Below are 24,161 nucleotides of genomic sequence, written 5' to 3' on the forward strand. Positions count from 1 at the left end.
TATATTTGCCAAGAAAAATCCATGGACAGAAACAAAAGGCAAAAATATATGTCACTGGAAGATGAGGCTCTCAGGAGGCATCCAACATGCCACTGAGGAAAAGCAGAGGACAAGGACAAATAGCTCCAGAGCCAATGAAGTGATTGGGCCAAAGCTGAAAGGACGCTCAGCTGTGGACGTGCCTGGAAGTGAAAGGGAAGTCTGATGCTGTAAAGAAAAATACTGCATAGGAACCTGGAATGTAAGATCTGTGAACCTTGGGAAGCTGGATGTGGTCAAACAGGAGATGGCAAGAATAAACATTGACATCCTGGGTGTCAGTGAACTAAATTGGATGAGAATGGGCGAATTCTATTCAGATGATTATCGTATCTACTATTGTGGGCAAGAATCCCATAGAAGAAATGGAGTAGCCATCATAGTCAACAAAAAAGTGGGGAAAGCTGTACTGGGATACAATCTCAAAAATGATAGAATGATGTCAATACGAATCCAAGGAGAACCTTTCAACATCACAGTCATCCTAGTTTATGTACCAACAACTGATGCTGAAGAGGCTGAAATTGACCAATTCTATGAAGACTTACAACATCTTCTAGAACTGACGCCAAAGAAAGGTGTTCTTCTCATTCTAGGGGACTGGAATGCTAAAGTAGGGAGTCAAGAGATAAAAGGAACAGGTAGGTTTGGCCTTGGAGTTCAGAACGAAGCAGGGAAACGCTAATAGAGTTTTGTCAAGAGAACAAGCTGGTCATCACACTCTTTTTCAACAGCACAAGAGGTGACTCTACACATGGGCATCACCAGACGGGCAATACCGTAATCAGATTGATTATATTCCCTGCAGCCAAAGATGGAGAAGCTCTATACAGTCAGCAAAAACAAGACCTGGGGCTGATTGTGGCTCTGATCATCAGCTTCTTACAGCAAAATTCAAACTTAAACTGAAGAGAGTAGGAAAAACCACTGGGCTAGTCAGGTATAATCTAAACCACATCCCTTATGAATACACAGTGGAAGTGAAGAACAGATTTAAGGAACTCAATTTGGTGGACAGAGTGCCTGAAGAACTATGGATGGAGGCTTGTAACATTGTACAGGTGAAAGCAACAAGAACATGCCAAAGAAAAGGAAATGCAAGAAAGCAAAGTGGCTGTCCAGCGAGGCCTTACAAATACAGTGGACCCTTGACTTACAGACGGCTTGACTTACAGACTTCTTGAGTTACAGACTTCTCTGGCCGCAAAATTTAGGTTTGACTTGCAGCCTGAGATTTGACTTACAGACCAGAAAAAAACCAAAATGGAACAAAAACGGCCTGTTACGGGATTAATCGGTTTTCAATGCACTGTAGGTCAATGGAGACTTGACTTACAGACTTTTTGACTTGAGAACCACCTTCCAATACGGATTAAATTCTCAAGTAAAGACCCCACTGTAGCAGAGAAAAGAAGCGAAACAAAATGCAAGGGAGATAGGGAAAGTTACAGAAAATTGAATGCAGACTTCCAGAGAATAGCAAGGAGAGACAAGAGGGCCTTCTTAAATGAACTGTTCAAAGATATAGAGGAAAAATAGAAAGGGGGAAAAACCAGAGATCTGTTCAAGAAAACTGGAGCTATTAAAGAACATTTTGGCCATGGACATGATAAAGGACAAAAATGGTAATGACCTTACAGAAGCAGAAGACATCAAGAAGAGATGGCAAGAATACACAGAGGAATTATACCAGAAAGATCTGGATGTCCTGGATAATCCAGATATGCAGATAATACCACTCTGATGGCAGAAAGTGAGGAGGAATTAAAGAACCTCTTAATGTGGGTGAAAGAGGAGAGCGCAAAAATAGGTCTGAAGCTCAACATGAAAAAAAACCCTAAGATCATGGCCACTGGTCCCCTCACCTCCTGGCAAATAGAAGGGAAAGATATGGAGGCAGTGACAGATTTCATTTCCTTGGGCTCCAGGATCATTGAGAAATTAAAATAAACCTGCTTCTTGGAAGGAAAGCGATGACAAACCTAGACAGCAACTTCAAAAGCAGAGTCATCCCCTTGCCAACAAAGGTCCACATAGTCAAGGCTATGGTTTTTTTCAGTAGTGATGTATGGAAGCGAGAGCTGGACCATAAAGAAGGTTGACTGCCAAAGAATTAATGCTTTTGAATTGTGGTGACGGAGGAGACTCTTGAGAGTCCCCTGGACTGCAAGGAGAACAGTCCTATCCATTCTGAATGAAATCAACCCTGAGTGCTCACTGGAAGGACAGATCCTGAAGCTGAGGCTTCAATACTTTGGTCATCTCATGAGAAGAGAAGACTCCCTGGAAAAGGACCTGATGTTGGGAAAGTGTGAGGGCAAGAGGAGAAGGGGACGACAGAGGATGAGATGGTTGGACAGTGTCTGCAAAGCAACTAACATGAATTTGACCCAACTCCGGGAGGCAGTGGAAGACAGGAGGGCTTGGTGTGCTCTGGTCCGTGGGGTCACAAAAAGTTGGACATGACTTAACAACTAAACAGTAACAATATTGATTGGTTGATTTGATGTATAAAACACCCATCTGGCAGCCAGGGGCACTCTTTGAACAACAACAGTTCAAAGGTTATTCATGAAATAGAACTTAGTTATGTATATTCTGTATATTCATGCAATATTTACATTTTGGTAAACTGTTATCCAAGCTGAAATAAAATGCACTTTTTCACAGTAAAAATTGTATAAAATGAACAAAGTTCAGGAAAAGACCTTAATCCCACTGCAAATCTATATACAATGAACACACTGACATTTAAGTAAAGACAAAAAATATGTATGCTACATAATGTTTTTTTAAATAAAACAATTTAAGTCATTTTCCAAATATGAGTGATTAGCCTATGGAACTAAAATCTGATACTGTCATTTACCTAATCTGATAGGCCATTATTCTAAATATGACATCTTTAGCAGATCGTGTCCTTCCTCTCTAAGACAACCTCTCAAGTACAGCGGTGCCTCGACTTACGAATTTCCTGACTTATGACCTTTTCGAGTTATGAACAGCTTCGCTTGCAAAATTTTGCTTTGAGTAAGCGACCAGAGCTTTGGGTTACGATTGGAAAAAAGGTGGGGAAATTTGAACTGCTAACCGTTGGTCGGCGAAGAGGCTGCTTCTTTGCAGCTCTTTCGCCCCAGCAGTTAGAGAGTGTGTGATCGGAGGAGGCTTTGGACTGCCTGGTAAGGTAAGGTGCTGCTTTCTGCTTTTCAGAAACTGCCTGTTCTGTGTGGGTTTTGCAGTGTGGGTTTGGGCTGGGTGGTGGAGTTGTTTCTATGCTGTGATGCGTCCTGCGGTGTGTTTTTTAGTGTGTTTTTAGTGGGAGGGGGGTTCGGCTGGAACGGATTAATCTCATTTCTGATGGGTCTTGCAGTGTGTTTTTTTAGTTCCTGATGAAATGGGTTTGTTTGATTCTGTGCCTGTGTGTGTGTGTTTCTGTGCTTTGATGGCTCTTGCAGTGTGTTTTTTAGTTGGGGGGGGTTCAGCTGGAACAGATTAATCATGTTTCTGATGAGTCTTGCAGTGTGTTTTATAGTTCCTGATGGAATGGGTTTGTTTGATTTCAGGGTTAGGGGGTTGTGTTTCTGTGCTTTGATGGCTCTTGCAGTGTGTTTTTTACTGTGTTTTTTAAATGGGGGAGGGGTTCGGCCGGAACGGATTAATTGTGTTTTAGTGTATTCCTATGGGAAATGGTGCTTTGGAGTTACTATTTAATTAATTAATTAATTAGTTAAATTTTTATCCCACCCATCTAGACCAAGGGTCTACTCTGGGCAGTTACGACCAATATGAGTTACAACCGTCTTCTGGAACAGATTAAGTTCGTAACTCAAGACACCACTGTATATGAAAACTGCTCTCCTGTCTCCTCTCAGTCTTCTTTTTTTTCCAAGGTTAAACAGTCTACTTTTTTCAAGGTTCAGTCTTTCCTCATCAAACTCAGTTTTTAGTCCCCTGATCATCCTTGTTGGCCTCTTCTCAACTTGTTCCAGTTTGTTGGCATCCTTCTTAAAGTGCAGTATCTATAACTGGACACAAGACTCAAGGGGAGGCCTAACCAGTGCTAAATATGGTGGAACTAGCACCTCGGAGGAGTTAGAGACTATACTTCCATTGATGCAGCCTAAAATAGCATTGGCCTTTTTTTATAGCCAAGCCACCTTAAGTCCTTTTCAAGAAGAAAGATGCATCCACATCTCCGTTGAAAGGGATTAAAAGTACCTGGACTAGAGATGCTTCCAGGAAGTAGACAAGGCTACCCTCTTCTCGTGTGCAAGGGCTAGTCTTTGAACTGGCAAAGTATAACACACCTCTCTTGACCAACTACACCACAGTACTACATGCACCTTTGTATGTCCTTTGCAGGGCTTAAAAATAGAAGCAGCCTTGGGAAAGTGGAAATAATGACTGAACATCATCTGGAAACTGATGCTTTTGAAGGTGACAAAAATTCATTTGGAATTTGCTGGGGATGGGTGGAATCCCCTGTTGGCTATCTCACAGTCATTGCTGCTTATATTTAAAACAAACAAACCTGTACATCATGAATAAAAATATACATTCACATCGATTCTGGCTTGACTCTCAGCACCCAGCCTAATAAGACCACACACCTGGTATCTAGATAGGCAGGACAGAGGCTGCTTCACTTACTTTTAAAAAAATACATTTTATTAGTTTTTCAATCTGTCTACATTAATTTGTGCTTATCGAACATTGTGTTACATATTTTGCTTACAATTATTTGTTTTTGTACATCTCAGTGTCTTTCCAGTTATCCCCCAAATTCCAAACATCTTTCAAACATTCAAACCATTCATGTACATATTTTGATATATAATATGGCTACTATCATAACTGCTTTCATAGTATACAATATTCTCAAGGTCCTAGAGAAAAATCCACTTTAGGGTTAATTTACCCAGCCAGGCATAAAAAAAAGTCAAAGAGCAATAAACAAGTTTCCAAGCCTTAAACAGAAGTGAAGTGCTCAAGGTCAGTGTTCCTAGGTGTTATGCCAAAAGACCTCAAATAGACAAAACATGAGTCGAGACTTATCTAGTAATAACTTATGAGAAAGTTCTTTAAGATCTATAACACCAAATTATAATATTCTTAAAGTATTTTAAAAGTATTTGAATGAATAGGTAATATCCCATTAATCTTCAAATTATTTCTTCATATCAACTATCCCTCTCTTCAGATTGTCTGCCGCTAATGATTCATGGGAGTGATAGAAGGTTCTTTTTCCTGTATATAGGAATTGTCTTCTCCAGGGTAATCACAATTAGTTGTAAAAATATATCTCACCTGTAGTAACATTGATGTTGCAAAGCTTGATGTTGTTTCTTATTAGTCGGCCGCCGACGACTTGCAAGCAAAAATTTGCTTATTTCTGCCTGTTGGCTGATTAGGGAGTTTCCTGGATCGAACGGGGGTGACCGCCGTCTCCCCCGTGATCAACAGTCTTCCTCCCCAGTTCACCACCTCTCCGGGGTGGTTCTGACACCCTGGGGTGTCCCAAACAGGTCAGAATTCAGCCCAGGGGACAGAGCTCTGACCTCCTGCTGCTGTCTCGTTGCGGCGTCAAGCCAGAAGTCTGCTTCACTTTCTTTTTGTTTTCCTGAGCAAATGATGATGATGAAGAAGATACAAATGCGATGTAAGCTATGAGCCTTCCGTCACTTTAACCTCCCTCAAGCAAAAACAAGCCATAGAGGTACCCCTTGAGGGCACCGTTGCCTGTGGAGACCTCTGTTGCTACCCTCCGATTGTGACACGCACTTCCCTTGGGGATCCCATCAGATCCCCCTCTTGCTGGTTTTAGAGAGAAATTTGTGAACACATCTTTCCACACTGGGCTTTTAAACTCTTGCACTGAAGTGATTTTTATGACGGGTTGAATTGTTTTGATGGTTGTGATTTTTTTTATGGATTTATTGATTCAGCTGCTCTTCACCTGTCTGCAATTTGTTTCTAACCACACCAAGCACGATAATTTAACTGGAAAGGCAGGTTTGCATGAAATACACAAATAAATATATTCACACTTTTGGATTTGTGCCATGACTTTATTTATCACCCGAGGTCCTTAAACTCCAGAAAATCAGTGTACACGTGCCAGCATGATGCTGAGATCTCTAGCTAGACTGTTGAGATTGCTAGAGAGACACAAAATGTGTTGAGAATTCATTGAGGGGGAGAGGCTGTAGTCGTGCTGTTAATCATTTAACATGTCAAGATAGATTTGATGCATGCCCTGTATGTGCAATAGCATCTTAATTATTGGCACAGCTATGTAAAAGAAGAGTCATATTCTTCTAAGGCCTTAGGAATTGACCTCAACAGATGGGAAATCTTGACCTCTGAGCATTCAGCCTGGAGGCAGGCAGTGCATCATGGCCTCTCCCAATTTGGCCTCTCCATTCAGAGCACATGACCATCATCTCTAGGATGCCTAATCAAACTACAGGGCTAGAAGCCCTCGGCAGCCGCCTCACATTGTCCTACAGAAGGGCTGTTCCTCTCTTTACTAACGTCTTGCTCCACAGCGCAAGCCTGTGTCATCTCTGTTAACCACCTCCTTATGGCGAACGACGGAGCCGGCGCTCCACTATGGGCCCAGTGGGGCTGCAGTGAGCTGGGAAACCTCTATTTATTGGATGCAGCTTTGTGTCACTCTATGCTGACTGAGAACCTGTGGCTTTGTGTAGCCTCTTACACTAGAGGAGGCCAATTGAAGCAGCAGAGATTGGGTGAGTCAATGGCCCCCTATGTGCCGTTGAGTCAAACAGACCTACCCTGAAGTAAGTTGTAACCAGAGTAGGCCTGTTCGAATAAAAGAATTTACAGAGGGGTTGGACTTACCAAATCGCCATTGATTCAATGGGCTTCCTTTAATGTGATTTCCTGCATGAAGCAACAGGATTTCAGAAGTCTCCGACTCAGGGACACACACACACACACACACACACACACACACACACACACACACACACACACACACACACACACACACACACACACACACACACACACACACACACACACACACACACACACACACACACACACACACACACACACACACGTAAAAATGGGGACAGATTTTTATAGCTCCCTTTCACCCTCTAATGACTGTTCTTTTAAAAAGAAATCTAAAGCCGTTTCAATTGATACACCACTCCACAGCGCTAAACCCCACTCTCTGCGCAGTGTACAATATATGCAAATCACACTTTACCTCACAGTGGTGTGTAGTGAGCTGGGCACTCATTTTACCAGCCTTGGAAAGATGGAAGGCGGACTCATCCTTTAGCCAGCTACCCAAGTCCATTGGGATCCAATTCAGGTGGTGAGCAGGATCTCTTGAGTTCAGTACAGCCGTTAAACCCCTGCGCCACAGGGCTCTATCTAAGCCTTTTTTGGGGTGTGTTTTGGGTGCCCCCAAGGGTGTCCTACACTACGTGGTAGTTCAGTGGACAATGTGACAGACTAGGACACAGGAGATCTGGGTTTGAATTCACCTGCCGTTAAGTAAGCTCACTGGGGAATGGAACTGGCCGAACCGTTTCCTAAACACATCCCTTATCTTGGGAGCCCTATTTAGAGTTGCTATGAGTTCGTTCTGATTTCACGAAGAGTCGGACCCAACTAAATGACTAAACAACAAACAAGCTTCAGAAACAAGAAAAAAAAGGTAGCATGGGATGAAAAGTCTGTGTAAAAGCATCTGGACCCTGGCCTTTTTATTCACTAGCCTTTAGACACAATTGCCAGAGTGACATGGTGCTTAAAGTGTCAAACGTGGTCCAAGAAAAGCCACACCAAAATCCCCACTTAGCTATGATGTTTACCTTGGGATCATCGCTACCTCTATGCATATCCTACCTCAAAGTTTTTTTTTAAAGATAAAATGGAAAAGGCAAGAGAACCATGTGTGCTGCCTTCCATTTCATATACAGTATCCGAGGAAGCATTATTTTCTGCCCAGGACCAAGCAGGATGTTGGAAAGGGCCATAATTCAGCTCTAGAAATCCCTCTGCCTTTCAACTGAGCATTCCCACCTTCAAAGGATCTCAGGAAAGCGCTAGTAAAAAGGCTTCTGCTGAAAACCTGGAGAGTGGCTGACAATCAAAAGATTCCTGCCGAGACCCTGGAGACAGGAAACCAGTGACTAAGGTGTACACAGGGCAGGTGTTGGGCTGGAGGTACCTCCCGCTCTGCAAACATTTTGGACTGCAGCTGGTGCCAGCTCCATCCTGAAGGGCCTTGGCTGGGGGATAGGAAGAATCGTCATCCAGGACCCCTGAAGGACCAGAGATTCCCAACCCACCCTATGCATACAAATGAACAGGAGTAGTATACAATCCTGAATTGTTTTGGATTAACTGGGGCAGGCGGGCAGGGAATATAATTCTTCAGAACACAGGGACAGAGCTTTCCAAACATGACACCGTCAATTCATTCATCCATTCATTCAATGCGGTTCGATGCTTTTAGGATACCTCCCTAAGATGTTTCTGTTTCAGTCATCAGGACACATTTAATTGCACTGCATTGTTGCTGCAATTACGGCCACGGCTTTCTCCCAGGTTAAATGATTATTCCATCTGCTTAGTAAGAACATTTGCGGAGGTGGCAGTACAGGTATTTCCCACTTCCGGCTTTCTGATCTTTTATTTACTGAATAAACCAAAAACTGAACCCAGGATTCTTCTCATATAAACATCAGGTTTTAGGACTTCCCGGGAGAGATAGTCTAGCTGCCCATTTGGCACTAGAGAGGGTGGCCTCCCAGGGAACTGTAACTCCCAGGGAGCTTGGGGGCATCTTCCTTGTTTGTGAAAGGAGAAGCCGGCTGCTCGAACCACTCAGAGAGGCAGGAAAAGCTGTTTTCTGTAGACTTCTCCTAGAATTCTGCTTGGGGAATGCCGGCCAAATTCTGGGAGCTGAAATCCCCCCAAAATCCCATTTCTATAAACTCTCCCACTGCATTATAGCTCTCCAATGTTCTAATAAAGGTCGTATTTGTTCCTGTTTTGGCACGAGTGGTTCAAAAAACAACAAAACCCACAACTCAAACATACTGAATGTTGATAAAAGGGACGAGGATGCGAAAGGCAGTGGGGGAGCCATGTTTTCTTGGGTGGGAAGGAAGGGCAGCACAGCCCCTCCCCCCTCCGAGGGTTTCCCTTAATTACATTTATATGGGGGGGTTGGCTTGTAAAGCCACTGACTGAGGGGGGAAAGCTGCGTTTTTTCCCCGCCAGCTGTGCTTGGGCACGTGAGGTCATTCTTCAAAAGAAAATAGTCGCATAAAAAACAGATGATAGGGATCAAGGAAGCGCAAATGAAAGGAATAAAGGAAGCTGGGAGGTTATGTGAGGGGAAATTTTGGTGTTTAATAGGAGGCAAGCGTTTAGGGTGCTGAGCGGGGTCTCTTTTTTTAACCCATTGCCTGTTCTCAGGCCTCCTTTCTTCACCCCTCCCCCCACTTTTTAGAAGCCATTTGAGCAGGAACCGCTTTCACCTCACAGCCGCCACAGTACCCTCAACCCATTGGCTTTTCCCCCTCAGGAAAGTCTAACGTTTCAAAGCAGGAGTTTAGCAAGACAGGGGCCAAGCTACCCCTCTTCAGGAAAGAAGGGTGTCGGTGAAATCGTTCACAGGCCTTCCTTGACAGGAAAGCCACTTGAGCCTTCGTGGGCAATGGCTGACCAGTCCAGGAGGAATCTTGGGACGCGCTCCCCACTACTCTCCTGAACCTCAGATCTAGAGTAAGGGCAGTTCAAGGATCCATGCTTTTGAGCTGGGGAAGTATAATCGCCAGCTGACATTTAACAGGAGAAGCCTCCAAGGAAATTAATGAAACTGAAACTTCAGGGCCCCTAATCTTGTAACATGTAGCAATGTCCCAGACTGAGGTTCCGTACTTCAAATCTTTGGTCTCAAAAAGCCCCAAATCTGCGGGTAATAGGTGTGTCAACAAAGCAAAAAAATAATAATCCTCTGTTCAGTATTCACAAAACAACGATGTTTAGCAGAATACATATTGCTCCCACTTTTTCTTCCTCTGTGCAAATTCCACAAATTTCTAACCAGTGAAGGGGAGGGAAAAACTACCACTTGAACAGCTTGATTAACAGGTTAATGAGTAAGTCTTGAAAGGCATTAGCCTGTAAATAGAGGGAAAGGTCAAATTGTCTTTGATCTATGGATGTTTAAATTAATCTTTTAGCAGCACCATTAATGATTATTATGAACATAATGAAGGTCCTTTTGGTGGTTTTCAGAGAGATAGTCTATCTGTAAAACTAGTTGATTTCCATTGAGAATTCATTTTGTGTGGATTGTCCTCAGACAGATAGAACAGGATATCTTGGACCATATATTTTTAAGAACATTGTGGGACCCTGGAGATGAATAGATTTGTTACGATGTAAGCTTTCATAGACTGCCACCAACTTCAGTACAGTAAATGTTCGTCATTAAGAAATGCCTAGTTATTTACCAAAAGAGAGAGAATTTTCCTCATCTTGCTTGGTTATTACATCCTTGCATCACCATGTGCTTGACCCTTCTTAACTTTATCAGATGTTGTGGCTCATGTTCAAAGCTAAGAATTCATCAGTGCACCGGGAGATGTAAAGTATGGGGGGCAGCTTTGTATTTTCTATAACTCCCCATATTGGGTTGCCTAAACTCTTGCACTTCTAGGGTAGCTTACGCTGAGATGGGAGAATCCACAACCTCCAGTATGGCATTCTTGGCCTTTTTCAGTTCAGTTCACTGGCACAGTGGTTCCCAACTTTGAGTTCTCAGATGCTATGGGACTACACTTCCTAGAAAACCTGATCAATATAGTGAGTAATGAAGGATGCTGGGAGTTTTAGTCAAAGAACATCTGGAGACTCAAGGTTGGAAACCATTGCATTAACAGGACCAGGTCAGCTGACTCTGAATAACTGCAGTCACTTCTAGTTGATTTTGCCATAAATTTTAATTGACCTGTTCTTTTGTTTGTTTGTTTATTTTAATTTGGCTCATCAGTTAATCCTCTGGCTAGTGACAAAAGGCATAGAGCCCCTTTGGTTATACTGTACTAAGCTCTTCCACCACTTTTAAGAACTTAGATCTTTCAAACATGATGATCTGGACTTGGCACAAGGGCGACATCAAACACACTGATTTTTGAAGAAGTGGCTTTAAAGAATGAGTCAATGAAACAAGAGAATGAACGTACCAAGTAGGGCATGAGAGAGAGGGAGAAAGGAGGAGACAAAGACCTAGAGAAGACCAACATTTCAGCCTGCAAAAAGTGGTAATGAGTTTAAAATAGAAAATGGTACAGAGCATGAGAGGAGACAGGAATAAAATGCTGGAAAACAAAAAGCAGATGCTTGGATCTTTTCCTTATGTTTCCATCTTGCCTTAAAATGTTTAAATCTCTCAGATTTGCCAGCGAATGACCAGAATGATGCTTCATCTCTGTTTCATTTCTCCTTGTAGAACTATCGACCCCTGCATTAATTCTCATCTAAGAACATATGCATGATGAAGAACTGAAGGACCACAAAACGACCCATGTTTTGAATACTTTGAGGCTCATCCTCCAGGGGTAAACCAATCAGACCAAAATCTTCACTAAATGAGTTCTGAAATATTTTCTGAGATGGCAAGAATTCTAATTTATTGGGGGTCAGCAGTAGGTTTCAAGTTGTGGTTAGAATTCCCCTCCTGCCCCAATGGGACCAATCTAGTGACAACAAAGAAACAACAGTACAGTATGCTTCATTTTGCCATGTATTGCCCCATGAATGCCCTTAATTATTTAATTAATTAATTAATACTGCCCCATTAATGCAGAAGCACTAGTCTGGGTGGTTTAACAACAGGTTAAAACCAATGCCAAGACTATCTGATCCTGCAGATTTATGTTCATGGGTTTGGGTCAGGTGTCAGTTTCCTGTCAGGAACTCTACCTGCCCAACCTGACTGAGTAGAAGCTATTCTTCTTTTCAAGGTGCTGATTCCTGATTATTTGCACAGGAAACCTTTGCGCAGGGGGGGGGGCACACAGAAGGAAGATTCGTTTTTTATTTGGTTAAAAGAGCCTTGTGGCGCAGTGGTTAAACCGCTGTACTGCAGCTAAAACTGCTCACGACCTGGGGTTCAAATCCCAGGTAGCCGGCTCAAGGTTGACTCAGCCTTCTATCCTTCCAAGGTCGGTAAAATGAGTACCCAGCTTGCTGGGGGGCAATGTGTAGCCTGCATTATTAAATTGTAAACCGCCCAGAGAGTGCTTGAAGCACTATGGGGCGGTATATAAGCAGCACGCTTTGCTTTTTGCTTTTGCTTTTTTAAAAAAGGGGTGTGAACGCCTCCATCCTCTTTCAGCTCAAAATCCAGCTTCACTTAAGAATAAAAGCAGCGAATGTTTTGCCCTAATTTTAATACAGAGCTCAGAATATGGCATATAGTTCAGCTTTTAAGGGATTGTTTCGTTAGGAGAAGAGGGAAACAAAAAGGGCTAGAGCTCGGTGCTTTTTAGAAAACAAAGATGCCTTGTGAGAAGAGCACCGGAGTAAGGAGAGAATAGGCAGCATCACAAAGTACGTTTGCAGGTGAGTTCCAAGCATAAGATAGACGATGGAACTCACCCTAATCATAGCGAGGATCACACATAGCAGACATTATGCATATCTCTTCCCATAGGACAACTGGCATCTCTTTTCCTAACTATGAATGCTCGCCATTGCCTTCCCTGCTGCCTCTCAGAGGAAAAGCAGAAACAAGTGCGGGGATCCTGCTTAATTCCTTCTCTCAGTCTCAAAGCAAAAAGCAAAGTGTGCTGCTTATATCCTGCCCCATAGCCCTTCTGCCCCTGCACCCAGCATGCTGGGTGTACGTCCAACTCTTTTCTGACCTTATACTTTAATGTGTTTTTAGTATGACTTAATATTGTGAGCTACCTTGGGTTGCCTCACCAGGAGAGGTGATGAATGAAGCAAACTAATAAAATAACGATAGAGCAGACTGGCTTACCATTAAGCAAAATGAGTTTTTCCAATATGTCCAAATGTTCTTTTGCTACAGAAGACGAAGAAAGCCTGCACAGTGACTCTGAAGAATGGGATAGCGACTGGGACTCAGGTGAGCGGCAGGAGATCCAGGACGCAATGAATGGATGGAGATCAGGGCCACACAATGTGGTGGCGGCTACTGACTTAGCACAGTTTCCAAAGAGCCCTGGAGAACTTCAAAGCAATGGTAGCTAAAAGGACGTTTGTGATCAGGCACAGGGTAACAGTCATTTGGGGATTGGGCAACTGTGGGCCTTGCCTTCTCTCTTGCTCTTGGACTTCCCAGAGGTATCTCTGAGGGTTCCCGGTGGGGCAGAGCTTGGCAGTAATTAGTTACAAGTAACGTGGTTACTGTTGAGACGTTGCCCTTTCTGTTAATGTGGATGCAGTAAGGTTACACTCTCAAAGCAACACAAGTAGAAATAAAGTAACTGTGCTCCTTTTTTTTTAAAAGATTTTATTTTTAACAAAGGGTAACAGGAAGGAAAAAGGGCTTGAGGTTAAGGGGAAGAGGAGAAACATAAAAAGTAACACAAGTAGAAATGAAGTAACTGTGCTCCTTACTGGCTCATGTAATGAATAACATTTTCTAGAGACTATTCAAAGTTACCTTTAAAAGCGTACTTCAAGAATTTTTAGTAATTCCTTTTTCAGTTTTATGTCATTCTCTTGCCCTATATGTGTTTTTTTAAAGTAACAGAAATTAGTGTCACCAGTGCAAAAATTAATTCAGTAAGCTGCTTTATAATTAATAGATTTCATTTCACATACATTTTTTTCATGGACTTTAATCTGCGTCTTCACATATGCCAAATAAAACAATCAAGTCTTTACGGCACCACAAGACTCTTAACTGTTTTTGCAACAGACTAGCACTGTGTCATTGGATACAGTTTTGTTATTTCTGAAAAACTGGCATCTCATGAAGTGCAGTCCACCCACCCTCACCAAAATAAAGACACTTCTCTGTAAACCCTCTGTGGCCAGCCTGGCACCCCTCTGTTACCAACATTGCCTTGTGCTGGGACGTGACATATCTGGAGGGGACCAGTTTCAGGAAGGCTGCTCTGTTGCGCTGTGGGGGCGACTAACCCAAAACTCCAGCTGGTCCAGAATATAGACCAGCTGAGCTAGTGTGGCCTCCTAGTTAAGGTTCCCAAGAGATTGTAGGACACATTTATGACGAGGAAGCAACAACTAGGGGTTAGATGGAAAGAAAAAGCAGAGCTCTTCAGAGGAAGGGCATGATAAAAATGCAGCACATTAACATGTAGAGGTCTTCTGCCTTTTGTAGTCCAAAAGCATCATATGTCGAAACTGGGGAGGAGGTCCATGGTAGGGTGAGTCGCAAATGAAACAAGTTAAGGCCTCTTGCATTCTCATCTAGATGATGAATATTCAGAAATTAATGGATTGCAGCATAACCTGAGCCCCACAGTGAAAACAGATATCTCGATGGAAGAGGATGGATTGGTCTAATCGTCAAAGAAAATGGGCCCTACCTCCAGATAGCAGGTCTGGTAGAAAATGGTGTGGATGCAAGAGATGGAAACCTCCAGCCAGGTGAGACGAGAAGTTGCAAGCGCTCTGGAGGGATGCTAGTTCTCGGATAAAGAGAACATGCCTCTCTGAATGGAGACGTGTGCTCTGCGGTGGTCCCAGCTGGTCATTTTCAGAATGCCCTGGTTAGGATTTTGGAACATCCTACCGCAGCAGTCACTTTTTCTTGCTTAGTGCGGCACAGGTCTGAAATGTAGGGTGGAAGACCATCTATCCACTCTGCATACCAAAGCTCCAGGACAGTGTTCCTGAAGACAATAAACTGGTTAGGGAGAGAAGGGAAGCCTTCATGGGCGCCATGTTGCCAATGCCTTGCAACTGCCTCGCCCTTCCTAACGCTAGCATGGTGAGCCCTTTCAGCTGACCTGGAGAGCAGCATCTTTCCCTGTGCTAGAATAAATATGAATATGATTTCTGACCTTCTAGTGACAGCTGGTAGGGATGCAAAAAGTGCCTCTTGCTTAATTTTTAAAAGCTTTTCAGTAGTTTTCTAATCTGCAAAACACACGTGAAGGTTTTATTTGCAAATGTCCTTATCCACATAAACAGTGGACGGAGACAGAAAATGCATGATAGTTTTTTACTGGATAATCTCCCCAAGCTGCACTCTCTGGGTGTGGTCCTCCAAGAAGGAACGGAACCAGGCCAGAGCCAAGCCACCGATACCTAACTCAGAGAGCCTCCCCAGGAGGATACCGTGGTCAACGGTATCGAAGGCCGCCGAGATGTCGAGGAGGACCAACAAAGATATTTTACCCCTGTCGGCCTCCCTCAGCAAGTCATCGTACAGGGCGACTAATAGGATCAATAAAGGTCCTTTCTCTCTTAAGAAATCACTTCTTCTCAGGACAATAGCTGCATTTCCTAGTATGGTTCTGCCCTAGTGAGCTACAGCTGGGTGTACAGGTCAGTGGTTTAAGAATTTGGCTGCAGAGTCAGAGGTTGGGGGGGAAATCTTTTGAACTCAAATAGAATTAGCCAAATTAAAGAGATCCTGCCTTTGACCAGATTCATGACACCCATATGTTTTTTTGGAGGTGGTGCATGACAGAAAAATGAAGTGGCAACCCTAATTCTTCACCAGGGTGCTTGAATCCCCAAAGGTTCAAACCTAGGCTTTTAAGAATTATGCCCTCAAAGCTCTAAACCTGGAAGGATGACTTTCTATTGTCTGGCTTCTCATGGATTCACACAGTTTTCCTCTCACATTGTCTCTATCCTAGACAGGAAGGAAATAGGAGATTCACAGAATCTCAAGTTGGTGAGAGTAGACCAACTCCTTTTTCTCTCTCCTTAACTGGCACTTACAGTCTCAGAAACTTACTCCGAGACATTGATAGTAGATAGAATTTAAGGTTTCATTACATACAATTGAACAGATCAAACGGCAAACTAACATACAGGGGCGCTTTGAGCAACAGATTATTAACAGATTCACTGCTTCCAACAGATAAAAAGAAAGGAAAAGCACTGAGCAAAGAGAGGCCGGGCTCTCTCTGAATTCAGAGGCAGGAGAAGGAATGATTGGTTAGTGCTGGGCATATTCTATGTGACCCCAGTCCAGAAAAGTCCCTCCAAGCCAAACCTACTCAAGGCGGGTTTTGCAAAAACTCCAACCATTTATAATAAATTTAATGATAAATAAATTCTGTCTTGATTATTATTTATCACAAATGAATTCTGTCTTGCCTTGGACTCCAGGAGAAGCTTCAGAGTTCACCACATACTAAAGAAAAGAAAGAGGAGACCAGCCAGGTGCAGGAGGAAAAAGAAACAAACCTACAGGCGCAGGAGGAGAATGGGAGAGATCTCAGGCAAAGCCTACAAAGGGAACAAGACCACTCAAGACCAGATAAGTTCAGAGGAAGGGGGTGCTGCCATTGCTTGGGCCAGACCTTAGAGGGCTGCCGTTTAGGTCATTTCTGCAAAAAATTTCTCTCTTAATTATTATTTATGATAAATAATTTCTGTCTTGCCTTGGACTCCAGGAGGAGCTTCAGATTTTTAAAGAACAGAAAGAGCATACCAGCCAAGTGCAGGAGGAAAATGAAATCCCTGATGGCACCGAATCCGATATTCATGAATATACTGCCGAGGAGCGGCGATTGCTGGAGGAAGGCGACGGCAGGAGTTTCAGCGACGGGCTCCTGAATGGAAAGGCTGAAAGTTTTGAGAGCCATGAAAGAAGCCAGACCTCACTCAAGGCGATCAGGTGAGCTCAGAGGAAGGGGCTGTTGCCCTTAGAGGGCCGCAGCACTTAGAGGGCTGCGGTTTAGGTCATTTCTGCAAAAAATTTCTCTCTTCATTATTATTTATGATAAATAATTTCTGTCTTGCCTTGGACTCCAGGAGGAGCTTCAGATTTTTAAAGAACAGAAAGAGCATACCAGCCAAGTGCAGGAGGAAAATGAAATCCCTGATGGCACCGAATCCGATATTCATGAATATACTGCCGAGGAGCGGCGATTGCTGGAGGAAGGCGACGGCAGGAGTTTCAGCGACTGGCTCTTGAATGGAAAGGCTGAAAGTTTTGAGAGCCATGAAAGAAGCCAGACCTCACTCAAGGCGATCAGGTGAGCTCAGAGGAAGGGGCCGTTGCCCTTAGAGGGCCGCAGCCCTTAGAGGGCTGCCGTTTAGGTCATTTCTGCAAAAAAAATTCTCTCTTCATTATTATTGATGATAAATAATTTCTGTCTTGCCTTGGACTCCAGGAGGAGCTTCAGATTTTTAAAGAACAGAAAGAGCATACCAGCCAAGTGCAGGAGGAAAATGAAATCCCTGATGGCACCGAATCCGATATTCATGAATATACTGCCGAGGAGCGGCGATTGCTGGAGGAAGGCGACGCCAGGAGTTTCAGCGACTGGCTCCTGAATGGAAAGGCTGAAAGTTTTGAGAGCTACGAAAGGAGCCAGACCGCACTCAAGGCGATCAGGTGAGCTCAGAGGAAGGGGCCGTTGCCCTTAGAGGGCTGCAGTCCTAAGAGGGCTGCCGTTTAGGTCATTTCTGCAAAAAATTTCTCTCTTCATGATTATTGATGATAAATAATTTCTGTCTTGCCTTGGACTCCAGGAGGAGCTTCAGAGTACAGGAGTGCAGGAGGAAAATGAAATCTCCGATATTCATGAATATACTGCCCAGGAGCGGGGATTGATGGAGGAAGGCGACGCCAGGACTTTCAGCGACTGGCTCCTGAATGAAATGGCTGAAAGTTTTGAGAGCCATGAAAGAAGCCAGACCTCACTCAAGGCGATCAGGTGAACTCAGAGGAAGGGGCCGTTGCCCTTAGAGGGCCGCAGCCCTTAGAGGGCTGCCGTTTAGGTCTTTTCTGCAAAAAAATTCTCTCTTCATGATTATTGATGATAAATAATTTCTGTCTTGCCTTGGACTCCAGGAGGAGCTTCAGATTTTTAAAGAAGAGAAAGAGCATACCAGCCAAGTGCAGGAGGAAAATGAAATCCCTGATGGCACCGAATCCGATATTAATGAATATACTGCCGAGGAGCGGGGATTGATGGAGGAAGGCGACGCCAGGACTTTCAGTGACTGGCTCCTGAAGGAAATGGCTGAAAGTTTTGAGAGCCATGAAAGAAGCCAGACCTCACTCAAGGCGATCAGGTGAGCTCACAGGAAGGGGCCGTTGCCCTTAGAGGGCCGCAGCACTTAGAGGGCTGCCGTTTAGGTCATTTCTGCAAAAATTTTCTCTCTTCATGATTATTGATGATAAATAATTTCTGTCTTGCCTTGGACTCCAGGAGGAGCTTCAGAGTTCAGGAGTGCAGGAGGAAAATGAAATCTCCGATATTCATGAATATACTGCCGAGGAGCGGGGATTGATGGAGGAAGGCGATGCCAGGACTTTCAGCGACTGGCTCCTGAAGGAAATGGCTGAAAGTTTTGAGAGCCATGAAAGAAGCCAGACCTCACTCAAGGCGATCAGGTGAGCTCACAGGAAGGGGCCCTTGCCCTTAGAGGGCCGCAGCCCTTAGAGGGCTGCCGTTTAGGTCATTTCTGCAAAAATTTTCTCTCTTCATGATTATTGATGATAAATAATTTCTGTCTTGCCTTGGACTCCAGGAGGAGCTTCAGAGTTCAGGAGTGCAGGAGGAAAATGAAATCTCCGATATTCATGAATATACTGCCGAGGAGCGGGGATTGATGGAGGAAGGCGACGCCAGGACTTTCAGCGACTGGCTCCTGAAGGAAATGGCTGAAAGTTTTGAGAGCCATGAAAGAAGCCAGACCTCACTCAAGGCGATCAGGTGAACTCAGAGGAAGGGGCTGTTGCCCTTAGAGGGCCGCAGCCCTTAGAGGGCTGCCGTTTAGGTCATTTCTGCAAAAATTTTCTCTCTTCATGATTATTGATGATCAATAATTTCTGTCTTGCCTTGGACTCCAGGAGGAGCTTCAGAGTTCAGGAGTGCAGGAGGAAAATGAAATCTCCGATATTCATGAATATACTGCCGAGGAGCGGGGATTGATGGAGGAAGGCGACGCCAGGACTTTCAGCGACTGGCTCCTGAAGGAAATGGTTGAAAGTTTTGAGAGCCATGAAAGAAGCCAGACCTCACTCAAGGCGATCAGGTGAACTCAGAGGAAGGGGCTGTTGCCCTTAGAGGGCCGCAGCCCTTAGAGGGCTGCCGTTTAGGTCATTTCTGCAAAAATTTTCTCTCTTCATGATTATTGATGATAAATAATTTCTGTCTTGCCTTGGACTCCAGGAGGAGCTTCAGAGTTCAGGAGTGCAGGAGGAAAATGAAATCTCCGATATTCATGAATATACTGCCGAGGAGCGGGGATTGATGGAGGAAGGCGATGCCAGGACTTTCAGCGACTGGCTCCTGAAGGAAATGGCTGAAAGTTTTGAGAGCCATGAAAGAAGCCAGACCTCACTCAAGGCGATCAGGTGAGCTCACAGGAAGGGGCCGTTGCCCTTAGAGGGCCGCAGCCCTTAGAGGGCTGCCGTTTAGGTCATTTCTGCAAAAATTTTCTCTCTTCATGATTATTGATGATAAATAATTTCTGTCTTGCCTTGGACTCCAGGAGGAGCTTCAGAGTTCAGGAGTGCAGGAGGAAAATGAAATCTCCGATATTCATGAATATACTGCCGAGGAGCGGGGATTGATGGAGGAAGGCGACGCCAGGACTTTCAGCGACTGGCTCCTGAAGGAAATGGCTGAAAGTTTTGAGAGCCATGAAAGAAGCCAGACCTCACTCAAGGCGATCAGGTGAGCTCAGAGGAAGGGGCTGTTGCCCTTAGAGGGCCGCAGCCCTTAGAGGGCTGCCGTTTAGGTCATTTCTGCAAAAATTTTCTCTCTTCATGATTATTGATGATAAATAATTTCTGTCTTGCCTTGGACTCCAGGAGGAGCTTCAGAGTTCAGGAGTGCAGGAGGAAAATGAAATCTCCGATATTCATGAATATACTGCCGAGGAGCGGGGATTGATGGAGGAAGGCGATGCCAGGACTTTCAGCGACCGGCTCCTGAAGGAAATGGCTGAAAGTTTTGAGAGCCATGAAAGAAGCCAGACCTCACTCAAGGCGATCAGGTGAGCTCACAGGAAGGGGCCGTTGCCCTTAGAGGGCCGCAGCCCTTAGAGGGCTGCCGTTTAGGTCATTTCTGCAAAAATTTTCTCTCTTCATGATTATTGATGATAAATAATTTCTGTCTTGCCTTGGACTCCAGGAGGAGCTTCAGAGTTCAGGAGTGCAGGAGGAAAATGAAATCTCCGATATTCATGAATATACTGCCGAGGAGCGGGGATTGATGGAGGAAGGCGACGCCAGGACTTTCAGCGACTGGCTCCTGAAGGAAATGGCTGAAAGTTTTGAGAGCCATGAAAGAAGCCAGACCTCACTCAAGGCGATCAGGTGAGCTCAGAGGAAGGGGCTGTTGCCCTTAGAGGGCCGCAGCCCTTAGAGGGCTGCCGTTTAGGTCATTTCTGCAAAAATTTTCTCTCTTCATGATTATTGATGATAAATAATTTCTGTCTTGCCTTGGACTCCAGGAGGAGCTTCAGAGTTCAGGAGTGCAGGAGGAAAATGAAATCTCCGATATTCATGAATATACTGCCGAGGAGCGGGGATTGATGGAGGAAGGCGACGCCAGGACTTTCAGCGACTGGCTCCTGAAGGAAATGGCTGAAAGTTTTGAGAGCCATGAAAGAAGCCAGACCTCACTCAAGGCGATCAGGTGAGCTCAGAGGAAGGGGCTGTTGCCCTTAGAGGGCCGCAGCCCTTAGAGGGCTGCCGTTTAGGTCATTTCTGCAAAAATTTTCTCTCTTCATGATTATTGATGATAAATAATTTCTGTCTTGCCTTGGACTCCAGGAGGAGCTTCAGAGTTCAGGAGTGCAGGAGGAAAATGAAATCTCCGATATTCATGAATATACTGCCGAGGAGCGGGGATTGATGGAGGAAGGCGACGCCAGGACTTTCAGCGACTGGCTCCTGAAGGAAATGGCTGAAAGTTTTGAGAGCCATGAAAGAAGCCAGACCTCACTCAAGGCGATCAGGTGAACTCAGAGGAAGGGGCCGTTGCCCTTAGAGGGCCGCAGCCCTTAGAGGGCTGCCGTTTAGGTCATTTCTGCAAAAATTTTCTCTCTTCATGATTATTGATGATAAATAATTTCTGTCTTGCCTTGGACTCCAGGAGGAGCTTCAGAGTTCAGGAGTGCAGGAGGAAAATGAAATCTCCGATATTCATGAATATACTGCCGAGGAGCGGGGATTGATGGAGGAAGGCGATGCCAGGACTTTCAGCGACTGGCTCCTGAAGGAAATGGCTGAAAGTTTTGAGAGCCATGAAAGAAGCCAGACCTCACTCAAGGCGATCAGGTGAGCTCACAGGAAGGGGCCCTTGCCCTTAGAGGGCCGCAGCCCTTAGAGGGCTGCCGTTTAGGTCATTTCTGCAAAAATTTTCTCTCTTCATGATTATTGATGATAAATAATTTCTGTCTTGCCTTGGACTCCAGGAGGAGCTTCAGAGTTCAGGAGTGCAGGAGGAAAATGAAATCTCCGATATTCATGAATATACTGCCGAGGAGCGGGGATTGATGGAGGAAGGCGACGCCAGGACTTTCAGCGACTGGCTCCTGAAGGAAATGGCTGAAAGTTTTGAGAGCCATGAAAGAAGCCAGACCTCACTCAAGGCGATCAGGTGAGCTCAGAGGAAGGGGCTGTTGCCCTTAGAGGGCCGCAGCCCTTAGAGGGCTGCCGTTTAGGTCATTTCTGCAAAAAATTTCTCTCTTCATGATTATTGATGATAAATAATTTCTGTCTTGCCTTGGACTCCAGGAGGAGCTTCAGAGTTCAGGAGTGCAGGAGGAAAATGAAATCTCCGATATTCATGAATATACTGCCGAGGAGCGGGGATTGATGGAGGAAGGCGACGCCAGGACTTTCAGCGACTGGCTCCTGAAGGAAATGGCTGAAAGTTTTGAGAGCCATGAAAGAAGCCAGACCTCACTCAAGGCGATCAGGTGAGCTCACAGGAAGGGGCCGTTGCCCTTAGAGGGCCGCAGCCCTTAGAGGGCTGCCGTTTAGGTCATTTCTGCAAAAAATTTCTCTCTTCATGATTATTGATGATAAATAATTTCTGTCTTGCCTTGGACTCCAGGAGGAGCTTCAGAGTTCAGGAGTGCAGGAGGAAAATGAAATCTCCGATATTCATGAATATACTGCCGAGGAGCGGGGATTGATGGAGGAAGGTGACGCCAGGACTTTCAGCGACTGGCTCCTGAAGGAAATGACTGAAAGTTTTGAGAGCCATGAAAGAAGCCAGACCTCACTCAAGGCGATCAGGTGAGCTCACAGGAAGGGGCCGTTGCCCTTAGAGGGCCGCAGCCCTTAGAGGGCTGCCGTTTAGGTCATTTCTGCAAAAATTTTCTCTCTTCATGATTATTGATGATAAATAATTTCTGTCTTGCCTCGGTAAGCTGACTGGCTGTTTCCTCCTACCAAATCTGTGGATCATCGAGTCCACCCCCACTCTGTTCTACAAGAGCTTCTCCCATCTCATTTGACCCTTCCCAGAGTTGTGCTTGGTGTCAACTCTCTTCTCAGGTCACAAAGAACGGCAAGCCTGTGGACCTCCACAACAAGGCCACCGAGGCCATCATAGGCATCGCTGCAGAAGACATGAAGCTGCCATTACCCAACTATGATGTTTGTCGCCCGTCCTGTGGTGAAGCAGCTTTCCCGGGGACCCCCTAAGGAGGAACTAGTACTCATCAGGTAAGCAGCGAGTCCAACAGCACCTACGGAGGAGACCACTGTCTCCTTTGGCAACAGAAGCAATGGAGAAAGTCAGCACATCCCTTAAGGGCCACAATACAGGTGAGGTGGTCCGACCTGAACGTGGATCTTTCCCTACTTTCCTCCTGTTTTTGCTCTGGGAATTATTTCCTTTCAGATAGCCTTCCTTCCTTCCTTTCTTTTCCTTCCTTCCTTTCTTCCTCCTTCCCTCCCTCCCTCCCTTTCTTTCTTTTATTCCTTCTTTCCTTCCTCTTTTCTTTCTTTTCTCCCTCTCTCTCTCTCTCTCCCTCCCTCCCTCCCTCCCTCCCTTTCCTTCCTTCCTTCCTTCCTTCCTTCCTTCCTTCCTTCCTTCCTTCCTTCCTTCCTTCCTTCCTTCCTTCCTTCCTTCCTTCCTTCCTTCCTTCCTTCCTTCCTTCCTTCCTTCCTTCCTTCCTTCCTTCCTTCCTTCCTTCCTTCCTTCCTTCCTTCCTTCCTTCCTTCCTTCCTTCCTTTGATGTATATACCACCCCATTAGTGCATGCATTACTCTAAGCGGTTTAAAAGTTCAAATACAAAACAAAAAAGGAATTATTTCTCTCAACAGGGATCACGGGAGGATGCAAACATACCGTTAGGAAAGACATGCCATTAGGAGCCGGATATAAATCCTTTACCTATGTTATGGGCCAGTTCTACCTTTAATCCAAGTTATGCTGTCCCTGTAGAAGTTATTGTTAAGAAAAACCCTGTTATTGTTAATAAAACTTTGTTGAATGAATCTCCTCTCTTGTCTTTTCTTAGATATATTTGTGTCCTTATTGATTTTTGCCGTAATTTTGCCTGTTAACATTAACAGGCAAAAGTATTCCACTTCCTTATTCAATGATTGTCATTTTTAAATATCGTCTTTTAAGGATGGGAACCCCTGTTGCATACTCATGGGTTTCCACGTTAAGCATTGTCTTCCATTATTGTGAGCCGCCTTGGGCCCTTTTCAAGGTGAAAGGTGGGAAATCAATCAATCAATCAATCATTCTCCTCTAGCAGGCCTTCAAAGGCAGGACGGGCTTCCCATGATCAGCCTAACTGCTGGCCGCCCACCTGGGTCAGCTGTGCCTAACAGGATGAGGGGCCTGAGTTAACAACCCTCTCATCCAGAAGCAAACCACTGGCCATGTTTCCTCAGCCCATTCCCCACCGCTCCTCACTTTTGCAGCCCTTCCCCAACCTGGCTTCCTGACAG

At 44.7% G+C, this 24,161-nt stretch overlaps 3 long non-coding RNA genes across 5 annotated transcripts in view; 2 read left to right on the plus strand and 1 right to left on the minus strand.

Moving 5' to 3' along the window:
- LOC144584822 (uncharacterized) overlaps nucleotides 1-24,161 on the minus strand; it is a 274,399-nt gene that overhangs the window by 163,530 nt on the left and 86,708 nt on the right. The gene's annotated exons all lie outside the window — the stretch shown is intronic.
- On the plus strand, nucleotides 5,958-16,624 carry LOC140703276 (uncharacterized). Of its 3 annotated transcripts, XR_013539273.1 has the most exons (5): nucleotides 5,961-11,657; nucleotides 13,136-13,342; nucleotides 14,510-14,685; nucleotides 16,133-16,276; nucleotides 16,384-16,624. It is a non-coding gene; the product is annotated as an uncharacterized LOC140703276 (long non-coding RNA). The 3 variants fall into 3 exon arrangements; XR_013539271.1 differs by having other exon boundaries at nucleotides 5,958-11,657; nucleotides 16,133-16,624; XR_012082707.2 differs by lacking the exon at nucleotides 16,133-16,276 and having other exon boundaries at nucleotides 5,964-11,657.
- LOC140703283 (uncharacterized) lies at nucleotides 22,617-23,696 on the plus strand. Its single transcript, XR_013539280.1, has 2 exons — nucleotides 22,617-22,918; nucleotides 23,523-23,696. It is a non-coding gene; the product is annotated as an uncharacterized LOC140703283 (long non-coding RNA).

Source organism: Pogona vitticeps, chromosome 1 (assembly GCF_051106095.1).
Source record: "Pogona vitticeps strain Pit_001003342236 chromosome 1, PviZW2.1, whole genome shotgun sequence".
NCBI classification, from domain to species: Eukaryota; Metazoa; Chordata; class Lepidosauria; order Squamata; family Agamidae; genus Pogona; species Pogona vitticeps.